Source organism: Trachymyrmex cornetzi, unplaced genomic scaffold (assembly GCF_001594075.2).
Source record: "Trachymyrmex cornetzi isolate Tcor2-1 unplaced genomic scaffold, Tcor1.1 scaffold326, whole genome shotgun sequence".
NCBI classification, from domain to species: Eukaryota; Metazoa; Arthropoda; class Insecta; order Hymenoptera; family Formicidae; genus Trachymyrmex; species Trachymyrmex cornetzi.
Window position 1 is genome coordinate 398,046 of NW_017297961.1, and position 14,509 is coordinate 412,554.

Here is a 14,509-nt window from a genome sequence, read left to right on the forward strand (position 1 = left end):
GAGAGCAAAACGCACGCACACCCATTCACACAAATCAGACGAAAAGCACTTCCTGCCGGCTATTCGTGCCCGTTCGATCTGTTGTCATAAAGTTTCATGATGGTGTATGCGTCGTCAGCGTGACACCTACGTTAATGTACAATCTCAGCAGTAAAATAAACGCGCGATAATTCATAGAAGCTATCAAATTGAAACCACAATGCTCACGACTTCTGTGATACATTGTTTTTTTCCTACTTCTGTATATTTCTAATTAAAATTTTTAATTTGTTTCTGGTATCTTTGTTGGTCCAGAAATATGACACGCGATATATAAGTGCCAATAGAATTTTTTAAAGCATCTAGATTTTGTTGGTGAGATTGCGACTTTTTTTCTAAACGTCTAATAAGATCGTTATGATGCATAGTAGATGATCCTGTAAAAACGCATAAATTTAGCAGAAGATGAAATCTATGCGAAACGAAGTAAGCAGTTACGTAAGCAGTATAAGATAAATCTCTGAAAAAAAATAAATATATACACTAAGTGCATAAAAAAGGTATTGAATATTACATTCTTCTTAATAAAAAACGGGTACGAAAAAAATGCAATTAGCCAAATATTTCATCGCGCAAGACACATAAGATAGACTGAAATGGTCAACTGAATTATAGAGAAAAAAACTTAGCTTGCCCTGCGTCTTCTCCCCCCCTCTCGCGCTCGCTCGGCCTCTCCTCCTCCTTCCCGCTCTCCCCCTCCCTCCCTTCTCTCTCTCTCTCTCAGTCTGCTTGTGTACATAAATATTTATTACACACGTATAAGTATTAATGTTTATTTTCTCTCTTTTTCTCATTGCTAATTTACTATTATAATAGAAATAGAGGAAAGTCGCCGATATCGACATATCACTTTGTTTTTAGACAATATTTTTTAAACAAAAGGCAAAAATAAAACTTTAAATACATAAATACAAACTAAAAAGTGTGTTCTATCAGATAATATAAGCTGTTTTATAATACTGATTGTAATTTTGCAATAATTAATTTTTTCGTAAGATAAGTAAGAATGAACGTCTAACAAAATGGGCTCTAAAACTGATACATTGGGCAGTAATATAATATTATATACACTGAGAAAAAAAAGTTGTTAACTTGACTAAATGCGTTTAGTTCTTAATGATTATTTAGTTCAAATGTTTATATATTTAGATTAACAAAACCTTGTAATTTAAAACATGTTATTTGTTTGAATTAACAAATATTTAGTTGAATTAACAAAAATTTGCTTAACAGTCCGTGATCGCTACATTTAGTTGAATCGACTAATATTTTTTTGAAACAGCAACTTTTTTTATATATATATATATGTTACATATTTCTATTCTTTTCTTTTACTGAAATTATCTGTGTAAAATATCTACAAGCGAATGCATATAAGATTTTCCAGAATCTTTTCACTTTAATATAAAACATTTTTGTTGAATTATATTTACTTGCTGTTCTGTAAAATGCAAATATGTAACGCGATATTTTTTCAAGAGCTTCCCTATATGTGTACCATTGCCTTCAGCTCTAAAAGAATTATTTGACATCATAAAGCAACATTACAAAGATTAATTTAGCTTATGATTTGTTCTATAGACAGGTGTGCCGGTTTACGCTGCACCCCGATTATATATTTAAAATCGTATTATGAAAAAAGGAAATAAATAAAATTGATTTAGAAAACATCAAGCATTTAAAACGATGTAATATTATTAATAATATAGTCACTATTATTTAAATTACGTAATTTGCAAAAGAATTTTAATTTCGCATTCACGGAATTCGTTTTTAGATGATTTCGCATAGAAACAAGCCACAAATATACGAATTATTCGTTTACACTTTTTTAATTAACTAAATAAATCATGTTTTTATTAGTATTACTACAGTGCAATAGTTAGTTTTTGGGAAATATGGGGGTGTCGCTTGGGGAGACCTATGTCAGTATTGGCGATTTTCCTCTATTATATGAAGGCATTGTGTGAAAATAGCTTAATGGATAAAACGCTTTACATACGTACAGGTTATCTGTGTCTAAAAAAAATCTAAAAATCTAAAATGGTAATTTTTATGGACTTGGACTCAATATCTTGGGATTGACTGCATCAATTTTATTTAACTAGTCGCAATCGAAAGATCGCGCTGGCATTATATATTAAAAATGTTATCAAATTTTTGATTGCGATTTTAGTTTCTTAGTAATTTTAATTGAAAGTTTGTCGATGTGAAAACTTCGGATAAAGCTAATGGTAGCGTCGCGAATTTGGCACGAACATATACGCAATGACGTTCATGCGTCAAGCGGTTAAGCAGCCCGTTTTATATTTTTATGCATCTGACGTCGCGACGCTACCGCGTTGCTTGATTTAGTATTAGTAGAGAAAGAAAACTAAAACTTATAATTTATATTATACAATAATTTATTATTTAACTACTTTAATTTCCTTTATATCAATAAAAGAGATCTTGTGGCCTTGATATCAGGATCGCAATATCACAAGGTTGACGATGCATTTTACAAAGTTTAATTGATTGATTGATAGCGACCACTCAAATTGTTGGATCTAATATCCATGCTATGATGTTCCTATCAGATCGTGCAGATGAGACACCGAAACAAATATCATATAATAGGCCAGTGTCTTGTCCTGTCCTCGCACTCATAATCTATTTCCAGAACGGACCGGCGGCTAAGTTTAGAACGGCTGTTCCATTTACTCAGATCGTTCGCTCACTCTCGAACTTTCGTGCTCTCTCTCTCTCTCTCGGGAAAAAATGTGATAAAGAACAAAAGTGCGCCGTCGACTGCGTAAAGATGAAATCAACAATGATTTTCTCGTAACAAGCTCTCGTCATATCATCACAAAAGAGGTCTTTAACAATCATATAGTAATAGCAGACATTGATTGGACAGTTCAGTTTATTGTATTATATATATGTATGTGCGTGCGTGCGTGCGTGCGTGCGTGCGTGCGGTCTGCGTGCGTGCGGGCGTGCGTGCGTGCGTGCGCGCGCGTATGTGTGTGTATGTAATGATTATATGTAGTACACAGAGTTGGGAAGCGTTACTTTTTATAATAAACAATTTGATAATGACGTTGCAATTTTTTATAACTAAACGCTAATGTTGGAAAAGTCGATTTTTCCAACCTTGACATAACCTTAGCTTTTATTAATTATAAAAAAATTGCAATGTCATGTTTATTATAAAAAGTATCGCAAAAATAATGAAATAAGTAACGTTTTTTAACTCTGATAATACACGACATCTCAAGAAAATGCAGAAGTCTTTGTAAATATTTATTAGTGTTGTTTCATTTTAGAGAATTTTTGTATAGAAAATTAATTATCAATCGTTCAAAATACTAATTAAATATTTGTAAACATAACATCCGTAGATTAGATCTTGAAATTTATAATAATCTATTATGGTAATTTTAAAGGCTAATAATTGGGAAGCGTGATTCTGTCGAAGTTCTTGCAGCAATTGAAATATTTTATGTTTGAATGAAAATATAGCATGTGAATGAATAAACTACAGAATAAATTGTAAAGAATTTTTTGAAATTAATATAATTTCATTTTTTATTTACAAGATATAATTATTTTAAGATGACACGTTTTTCAGGATACTAAACGAGGCAAACGTAAATAAGAGTGAAAATGGGATCACACACTTTGTATTCGTCATGTCTGTATTATTTGGTTCAAGCGAGATTTCATGTTGCATCAACATTGCGTACCTGGAGCATGAAAAATTTGTACAATGCCGAATGTCACTTTAACTCTAGACATTTTTAATCTATTTTTTCTGCTTGCATTTAGGATGCATTCCTAGTAGAGCGAATCTCTACTTACGCGTGTATTAATTGCTACAAAATAATATAAAAAAGGACTCCCGATAATTCAAATAAGTTATTAAGCGAGGGGAGTCAGATAAGAAATGCAGTAAGAAATACGCAGATTAAAATTTAAAATATGTGTATAATTCACATTTATTCGGTAATTTTTCAAAGTGACAAGTCACTCTATAAGCGTATTCTAAATACGAGCCTATGTGTTTTATATTTGAAGAAAAGAGAACCGCCGAATAGAATCGGCAAAGGTGGGGAAGAACCTTTACAGTTATGTATACATATTAAAATAATTTTCATATATATAAAATATCTGAAAATTATTATATATAAAATAATATGTACATATATATATAAATAATTTCAATAATTCATTTATAATATTACACAAGATATATTTTGTATTCTAAATACCTCATATTTTGAAATACAAATTTAAGAAATGACTAAAATAGATCTCGCTTCTGTGAAAGTGTGATTTATTCCGTCGGGCCTCACGATTTGCTTATTTCTCTTTAGCGAACTTTGTATTTTCGATCATATATCAATTCGAGCGTCAGAAATGGTATTAATACTTCGCCGTATTAATATTGAGAATATTCTATTCTTGATGAGATTTTTAAACAAATTATCGAATGCAGATTTGACGAAAAAAAATTATAATGATAAATTCGATAAATTAACATTTCATTGCATGATGTTCTCCTGTAAATTTATCGTTTTTAAGCAATTGTTCGCTAAATGAATAATTTCTTTCTTCAGCGTGACGTCATTCTCTTATGTTTTGACGCAATAGTGGAGGTTTCGGTAAGTTAGTTGATTTTAAGATAGTCAAGCTTACTGTTTCAAGATAAGTTTAATTCTCACAATTCTCATTAATTTTTAATTGAAAACTTTGCAATTTTTTAATTATTAAAATTGGAACTAAAATTATAGAACTACCAAGGACATGTATTTGGAAGAAATACTGTCTTTGTAACGATGATTATCTGATAATATTTTTGTAATAATTAATGCAGAATAATTATTATACAGAAAATTAATAATTAAATTACATATTTTGCTTTATATAATTATGTAAATATAATTTTTATGTTTTCAGAACAATGGATCTTTCGAAAGCTTTTAAAAGCTTTTCGCTTTGTACTTTGCTGAGAAAGTATTTGTTTAATTTTTAAATTATACGATAATTTGATTATAGAAAAGATGTTCGGCGTCGTTAGGTATAGATTCTAATACGTAAAGATAGATTCGTCGGTGAGGGGCGTGATCGTATATATTTAGAAAAGTGCCTGGTTTGCCAGAACTGAGAGAGACTTACGATACTTCGCGTGAGATTTTCCTCCTCGGTGATTTTTCTCTTTTTATTTTTCCCTCCTTTGCTCCTTCTCTCGACTTAACAAGAAAATCATTGTAACATTTAAGCGCAAAGCGTACATATTGTGTTACTATTTCTAACATGTAGGTATAATCGCGTAATTCTCTCTAGCAAATTAATTTAGACAATTGAGGTTGAAATTCTGCACTGTACTGAGTGCCAAAATAAAAGTATGACAATAGCACTTATACATATGTTAAAGTTAAGAAATTATATGAGCAACATATATGAATCTATAATTAAATCTAAAATTAATATTAAAATCTTTTTTAAATTATAAGAAATGTGAACAAATATTAAAGTATTTACTAAATAGATGAATACTTGCGTGTTAAATAATTATGCAATGTTTATAATACTAAATTAAAAAAAATTTTAGTTTTTAATTATAAATTTTTACTTCTAGATTTTTTAAAGTGTCTTTCCTATATTTTTCATGTAGTTTAATGAAGTCCTGACTTTCAATCCTACACCTTTCAATGAAATTCCAATTTATACGTGAACATTAGCATATTTTGATATTGGTAGTTAAATAATTATCATTGCCTTTATATATGACTTAAAATATATTCTTTTAGGAATTAAATAAGAATTAAATTATCTAGTTAGGGGATATAGGGATTTTTGTAGCGTTGCTTTTTTGAAATGTCAGTAAATCAAACCTAACGAAGACGGCATGACGACACATAACTTTGTTTTCAGTCTATGATAGGCCGATCGTAGACTGCAGGAGAAAAAGAAAAGTAACTCGTAATTACGTCATTGCTCAAGACCCTCGTTGTAACGTTTCACGGGTGGTTTGAGGAAATATGTTTGTCAGGATATACAAAGTCATCTCACAAGGCTACTCAACGTTGAGTTATGGCTATAACGTCCGCTTATATCAGGAGAAGAGACTTCTAAAATTATTACTGCAATTAAACATCTCTTGTATGAAAAGATCGTTTCGCAAGGGTGAAAGGTAAATGATGTGTATCTCTTCATTGATTTTTGCAAATCTTAATCGACGGTGTATAATTTAAACTGTAATCAAATATATGTAAATGCAATTTGGTCATCCTATTATCTTTAAATGTTTATCGTATCTGTGATCTTTGCTACCGTAAAGAATTTCAGTGTAGACTGTTTATTTTCTTGTTATTTTTGTTCAACATTATGCGTCGAGTGACGAGATGGCATTTAGTTAGATCTGACGTTTGACTAATCCAAAATAAACTAGATCTCTTATTTTAATCAGGTAGTTTCTATTTGTGATATATAATTTGTGATACTATAATTAATTATAACAGTAAGATCTTATATTTGTATAGTTTTATACAATAATTACGTAAAGAACCGTATAATTTTAATTTTACATATTCGATTAAAAATAATATCAAGTTCATTAAAATTTTTCCTAATAAAATATTTACTCCAGATTCAATGAATCTGTCTTAGAAATTATGTTAAACATTTCTTGTACATATGACATGAGATTTGCGCAACTAAATGTGATGACATTGACGGACTAAAAGCTTTTAAACTCCTTCGATTTCGTAACATTATGGATTACTTGTCATCAATTTCGCGTATTTTTCGATAAGCTAGAAAGCAATGAGATTGGATCGATGTATGCGATTGATTTTTTATTTTTTTTAATCTTTCTGTCCAGAGACAAGAAAAAACGTACCTCGTGTTACGTGCGGGTGTCACGATGCTATCTAATTTCATCACGGGGACGCCAACGTGAGAGATTCCATTCCGATGACTTTTCGCTAGTCATTTAGTTCCACTGTCGATAGCGCAAGTTCATTTTTAGATTCGTTGCCGACTACCACGTCCATATGACAAACTCGCCAGTGACAAGAAATAGAATGCGCAAATGACGAAGTCACGTCAATGCGCTGAACGTAACGCATGTATATTCAGCCATTACATATAAATATAATATTTAAAAAAGATTCGAATAAAAAAGAGTATGAGTAACTTTGTATTTTTATGATCAGCGTGCTATCATTCATGATTATGATAAAATTTTATCAGTATGATAAGATTATTACAAAGGATTTTCAAGTGAAGGTGTAGAACAGTAGGAGACCAAGTCCGAAAGTATAATAGGATAATAAAAAAATTCGATTTATATATTACTTATATAGATATATCTAAATATTTTATTATAATTATAACAGTCTTTGATAATGATAAATTAATTATAATGAGTTTTCTATGAGTGAGATTTCTATAGAAAATCTCACTTGTGCGAATTCGAATTCTCATATAACGCATTGTCGTCTTCATTAATTTTCTGACCTCATCGTATAAAAACAAACATTATTGTGTAACAGCAATGCGCCAGATATAAGAACTAAAATAAAATTCGGTGCGGCACGCGCGCGTCTGATTACGAAAGAAGTATAGCGTGTAATAAATGCTTTTTCTTGTCCTTTACGCTGACTGTACATGTCTATCAGCGCTTATTTGGGAATCCCCGACCTTTTGGATAATTCGCCAATGATACTTTTTACTACATAATATTGTTACAATAAATTGCATTTTGTATTATCGTAGAAATCATGGATATCGAAGTATATATATAAATAGATGATTTAAATGACACGAAAATATTCTCAAAATATTCTCAGTAGAGTAATAGCTTTTCATCAGCAGCACGCGGAAAACACGTGTCTGAGCTGATCATCCCATTATCACTTATCGGACGTGACTTCATGTACTTTGGTGGCGTATCATACATAGCGTCGCGGCGCCCGTGATAGCATAGGCGTTTGTATGGCTCGACTGGGATGTAAGACAGAGGATTTCAAGTAAGATGTGGTAGTGGCGACGATAGTGGTGGTCGTGATGGTGGGCGAAACTCCAACCTCGAGGTAGCTTCACGATACGTCGCGCGTTTAGTTGGCGCGCGCGATCCCGAAGATTGGGACGGCGGATAGAGACACTCCGTGCGAGTAAAAAGAGAGTAGGATACGAGAAACAAGAAGCGAGACAGCGACGAGCGACCATACGACGAGTGACGACGACGACGCAAGACGAAGACGAAGACGAAGACGATCGAATCTGAAAATAAGAAAAAAAGAGTTCTTCTTAATTTTCCCCGTTTTGTTCTCGCGCGAGCTTGTAGAATTTTCGAGCCGAGTCTCCCAAGCAGAGTGTGTGCGTCTCATTGTCTGCCTCGGGGGGGTTGGAGTGATCCAGGAATAAGCGACTGTTCACCGTCGTCACGTGTCCGAAGAAACGCTCGGCCAGGTGCTGGGACTCGCACCTTTAGAAGGAAAAGCGCTCATCCTCTCCTGAAGACACTTCAAGTAAGTCTCTCAATGATGCATTGGATGCGGATGCGCACGTTGTGTGGCTGCGAGGGAGCGTGCGTAATGATTGTCGGATTCACGCGTGTCAGTGCGATTTCTCGTCACACCTTGCCCAAACTCCTTTTGAATTCCTTCTTTCCCCCTTTCATCCCTCCATCGCCTGTTAATGTTGTTAACGTCAAAGATCGCGTGTGGATCAGTGCTGAAGTGTGAGCAACAAGTGACGGATCGGTTTCGCGCACGCTCACCTACAGTGAGTGATTTTCCAGGGGGTAGGTGAAGGGACAAGTGGATTGAGGAGGTACGTCATGCTCTCATAAGAAAATGATCCAGTTATCCTCGTAGATCAGTCGTTCCTTCTTATTTCGATTATATAATCAAATGTATCCGCAGAAACGGATATAATACAGAAGACGAACGAATATTAAAAATTGAAAGTGATCGAGAATTTAGAAAGGATGATGGAAAGCAAGTGTTAACAATTCACAATACGCGCTGCAAGCTGTGACATCTTTCATTCTCGCTTAGATTTTGTGATATTTTATAAAAATGGAAAAATTCGCTTAATTTCTATTTAAATTACGAATTCTTGTCTTTTAAATATTTTATTTGTCTATTTATTATTTTTTATCTTTATTTTTTTTATTTATATTATAAATTTTCAAGCAAGATGAAAAATGTAAATTGCAAAAATAAGACATTTTATCACGGTGACATTTGTAATTTTATTTTGGAGTGGACTGGTAATATGGGTATGGATTTATCATTATGGATATTAAGTCTCATCACTATGGATATTAAATTTAAGTCTCATCGTATTGATATTAACTATTAACAATTTACGATATTAATATGGTGTAGTTTTAACATCGTTGTTTTTAAATACATCAATGGTGTTAACACACCATGTGAATATATCAACATGTGTATATATATCAACATCAACACGAGAGAATTATATAAGCGCATCGCATGATATTATTAAATTCATACCTATTTCTTTTAGAGTGATTGTTTTGAATTATCAGCAGTTTATATGATAAACAAGGGATTAATTTCTGTCAACATTTGCATTTCTTTCGAATCCTTTTTAGTGTTGCAATAATTTCCTCGTGTCTTCGATTACTCTTCATCATTCTGTCTCATTATTTAATTATTAAGAGGAATTTGGCTAAAGATTATAAAAAATCTGAGTCCTGTTTCCAATAAGTTCACGATGTAGACGTGTCTCTCGCGCTCGACAATCCTACTTTACATGACTAATCGCCATGAGTTTCGTCGCGGCGGCGGCAACTATTCGTAGACTACTATCTAGGTATCTAGGCTCGGAGTCCACTTATTTTTAGGAGGGCGTAACGTGAGGAGCAGTTTGTCGTTCCTACGACCATCTTTTCGCTCGTGTCGTTGTTTCATACATAGTTTCGTCCATCTTCACATTATTGTACCATCCAACACTTTGTCCAACGCTTCATTTGCCGCCTCGTCTTTTCGTCGACTATTCCTCTCCTTGGTCTTTCGCACCTCGTATTTATACGTTAATTTTAGTTATTCATTAATTCAGAGCGCCTTAATAGAAGTTTCATTTGCCCATTTTTTTCTGTACCATATTTCAATTGTGATTCTAATCATGCAATTTAAAAGAATATTCTAATCTATTCTAATCTATCTATCAATCTATCTATCTATTGATTCTAATTTATCACTATCACATATAAATGTATCTTAATTTGTTGATAAATCAGTCAGTTGTCTTTTCTTTGCCGCTTTTTCTATATTCGTTGTGTTTTTTATTTTCTTAATAATTGTTTAGTAAAAAAGTATCAGTTAAATAGAATAACATCTATTAATATAATGCAACATTCTTTGCAACAGATGTGCCAGAAACTTTCAGGAAAAGAATTCTGTCAAGATTCACTTACACAGAAATTTTGAAAATGACGTATTTACTTTACAAAAGTGTTTTTCGCTGCCGTAATAATTGCAGATATATGTAATTCTTTCTTCCGATCTAGCGATCGATGAAACTCTCAGAATGTCTGACCGATTTAAAAATATCCCGCATACCACAAGTTCTGCGAGTTTTGTTGAATCCGGAGAAGCCGGCTAAAGAACGTAAGAAAAGTTAAATCAGTACATGCGTCCTCACCTCGAAAACATTTTTTTAATACGATTAAATCTGACAAATGCAATGTTAAAAGCAAATAAATTTCTTTTTAGTATTAAATGTATCTATATAATTATTAATTTATGTTACAATTATTAATTAAATTAAATTAAATAATTAAAGTATTTTGGTTTAATTCTCACAGCTGTTTTCAATATAAAGTGCTTAAGAGAATAATTTTAATTCTACGAAGATGAGAGAAGAAGATATTTTTTAGTTCAATTATATTTTTACTATTTTTAGATGTATCAAAATAACACTTTATGACTTTATTTGAATTCTTAAAGTTTTTTCTAAAAATTTTATCTTGTAAATGGTTTGAAAATTATTCCATGATCAAATTTATTAAACGCAGATATATTTATTTGATTGATTGACTTGATATCTGTGTTAAGACGCTACTGAGACAAGATATTGTATTTCTTGTGAGATACGTACATTATTTATAATTAAACTTAATATATACGAACATATTAAGAATTTTAAGCACGATTGTATATGTGAATACATCAAATACGATAAAGAAAGCCAAGATCGGTCAAATTCTGGATGTTACAAATAATACATTATATATTCTTTTATTAATGTATACGTTTTAATCGATTATTCACTCCGTATATTTATACATATTGATGTATTTTGGACGCATTGTCGACATTGTTACATTGTTAGCCAAGCGACTCGGTTTACCTGTCATCAGAGTCAGTCTTAGTGTGAAGTGATTATTCTTGGCCGTATTTGCTATTGTCTGATTCGAACTGACAAATTTGCTTCTTCTTTTTGACATAATTAATGTATTAATGTGTTTTTTAATAAAAGAAAGAGGAAAAGAGTTATTCATAATAATTATTAAATTAAAAAAAAATAAATACGAATGCTAGATAAACCATTACAAAATATGCAGTTTTTAATTTTATAATTTTTATTTATGAAATCATTTAATTTTGTAGCAATGTTGCAACCGTCCGATATATCGGTATTTCATTTATAAACAACCTTATTTCATTTACTTGACTAATTAGTTTAAGGCTAATCTGATTAATTTACAACAGAAGAACTAACCTAGATTCATATTCTTGACCTTTTTTCAAATATTGCAAGACGTATTAAATTTAAAAAAAATAAATACGAATGCTAGATAAACCATTACAAAATATGCAGTTTTTAATTTTATAATTTTTATTTATGAAATCATTTAATTTTGTAGCAATGTTGCAACCGTCCGATATATCGGTATTTCATTTATAAACAACCTTATTTCATTTACTTGACTAATTAGTTTAAGGCTAATCTGATTAATTTACAACAGAAGAACTAACCTAGATTCATATTCTTGACCTTTTTTCAAATATTGCAAGACGTATTAAATAAGTGAACAAATATTTAATGTCTGGACTTAAACATTTCCTGCGTATATTTTATTAAAATATTGTATTCTCTAATACATTTTAATATGATTAACAAAAGTTACAAGATATTTTTGCATTATGATTTAAATCGTTATCTTATTATTTCAAAATTTATTTTAATTTTTTACCATGTTTAAATTCATTATTTATATATTTGTATAAACTGTATATAAAATTGGCATTCTTATTTTATTTTTCACAATATCGTACAAATAATCTAGCAATTAATGTGTGATATTACACTAACTAAAAAATTATCAAGTGAACTTTTCATCACAGCGACGTCATTTAACATAATTTCTGATTTTGCCACCGGACGTTTTACCTCATTCTGCCAAAAAGTCGAGTGCGAACGCTTGTTTACAGGATTTCTCGCGTTTTATCGCGGATAGATCGGGACGTCGATCGGTGATTTTAGTGCTGCTGTCGACTCGTTTGAGTCAGTCGGCGAAAATAGATGCACGGTGCGTCGCAAGTAACGCGGTCAGTAGTATAGGCATGGTAGAGTGCGCCTGCGAAAATGCATCGTACCACTAATAATTATAACCCTTTCGAATAGAATTTAGTTCCGGATATGACTTCACCTTGAGCGTGGACTACTATTCAGAAGTGAATCATTGCTATGTGACAAAAGCTTCTTTATAGAACGTTAAACATCTCAGAAACCAATTATAAAATTTAAATTTTTGATTATATTAAAAAATATTACTTAAAATATTATCCATGTTTTCTTCTTATTAAGAATTAAAGTTACGGTGCATTGAAATAATGATTCAATGATATTTAAAATGTCTTTAATGTTTTAATCTAATTTTTATTATAATGCTATTATTATTGCATTCTTTAAATATAATTTTTTTCTTAATTTGCGTTATTATGAATTAGATTTCTTTTTCCTGGGGAAAGCATGTGATTTAAGATGTGAATCATTTTGCTACAATGCAGTACATTATATAGAATGCTAAATATTTTTAGATTACTCATTTCACATGATTCTTAAGAGTGAGTGGGTGCATAATAGTAGGTGTATTAGTCACGATTAAATGCATAGTTGATTCGATAAAAATAGATATGGTATATTGAAGATTATTATTCGTAGTACAAATGTATCTTACATAAAAATTTAAATTCAATTTTATGTCAGAGTGTTGATGTCAAATTTTATCATTTTTCGTATATATGTTAGAGCGGTCGCATGGGCTGTCTCGTAAATTCACAACGGTGAAGAAAGGAGATTGCTTCGTACAATGCACGTGGTTCGGAAGTTTTACCAAAAGTAATTGCGTCTTTTTAACAATACTGCTTCATTGACAAACGCTCATTGAACGTTTATTCCCATTGTGAGATTTTAACAGTTTACACTACACAAGCAGTGTCCCATTCTTAATTTTTGTTTCCCGTCTGTTTTCTCTTACTTTTATATCTCTTATATCTTCTTAACTTTATTAATTATAATATGCAGCCATAATATCGATTTTGTTTGTTTTATAGAATTGTTTCGTTATATAAAGCACTTATATATCTAATGGTAATGTGCTACATTTTTATTGGGTCAAAGTATCAACAAATATGTATTGTATCACAAATAGCCGACAGAATTATGCCAAAGTGAAGCAACACTTTCTATATAGCTAGCAAAAATATTAGGTCAGTTGGATACCGACATTCTCTCACGTACAATGTGCTGACATTTTCGAGGATTTGAATAGCACCTTTCTCGATCGATATCTTAACATTCTTAATGATTCTAAAAATTGTTTATCGTTTTGCTTTACTTAAAAAATATTAATATATTTTTTAAAACAATAACATAACTTTTGAAAATTTTTCTTATTGTTTAAATAATTTTCTTACCAAAAGACACGATTAATATTTTCTACGAAATACGTAAGTTCTAGTTTTAGTTTTTAATACAATAAGCAAGCAAGCTATATATATACATACTATTTAAACTTCCTACGTTATTTAGGTGAAAAAGCATTCAGCAACAAGCTAACTAAATTTTATAGGAGCAAAAGCATATTGTAAACTCAGAGAAATAAATGTTTGTCTTATTATTAATAGGAAAACAATTTTTCTCGTACGTCGAATTCTTAATTAGTAAAAATATTAATACTACAAAATTTTTTAAATCAAACTTTATGAATATTTTAAAGTCTTGTAATTCTTTTGTATTATTTTTTTTTCTTTTTGAAAAATCAATCGTCGGATGATAATCGCGATGCGAAAATCAACGGCAAAAGAGCCGGAATGCGAACGGCTGTTACGAAGTACAGTAATTTCGGGAATGCATGTGGAGGCCACTTGCCAAGTCTTACTGTGACGTTGTAATACTCGGTCCGTCCGTTTTGTATGTCGTTTCGTCGGTCCGTTAA

The 14,509-nt window shown here is 31.3% G+C and overlaps 1 protein-coding gene across 1 annotated transcript in view; it reads left to right on the forward strand.

The window, feature by feature from the left end:
* Positions 1-8,078: 8,078 nt before the first annotated feature.
* bent (projectin protein bent) overlaps positions 8,079-14,509 on the forward strand; it is a 221,823-nt gene continuing 215,392 nt past the window's right edge. The window contains exon 1 of the mRNA XM_018510206.1: positions 8,079-8,558. The gene's annotated coding sequence lies outside the window, so the exon portion shown is untranslated. The remainder of the gene's footprint in view (positions 8,559-14,509) is intronic.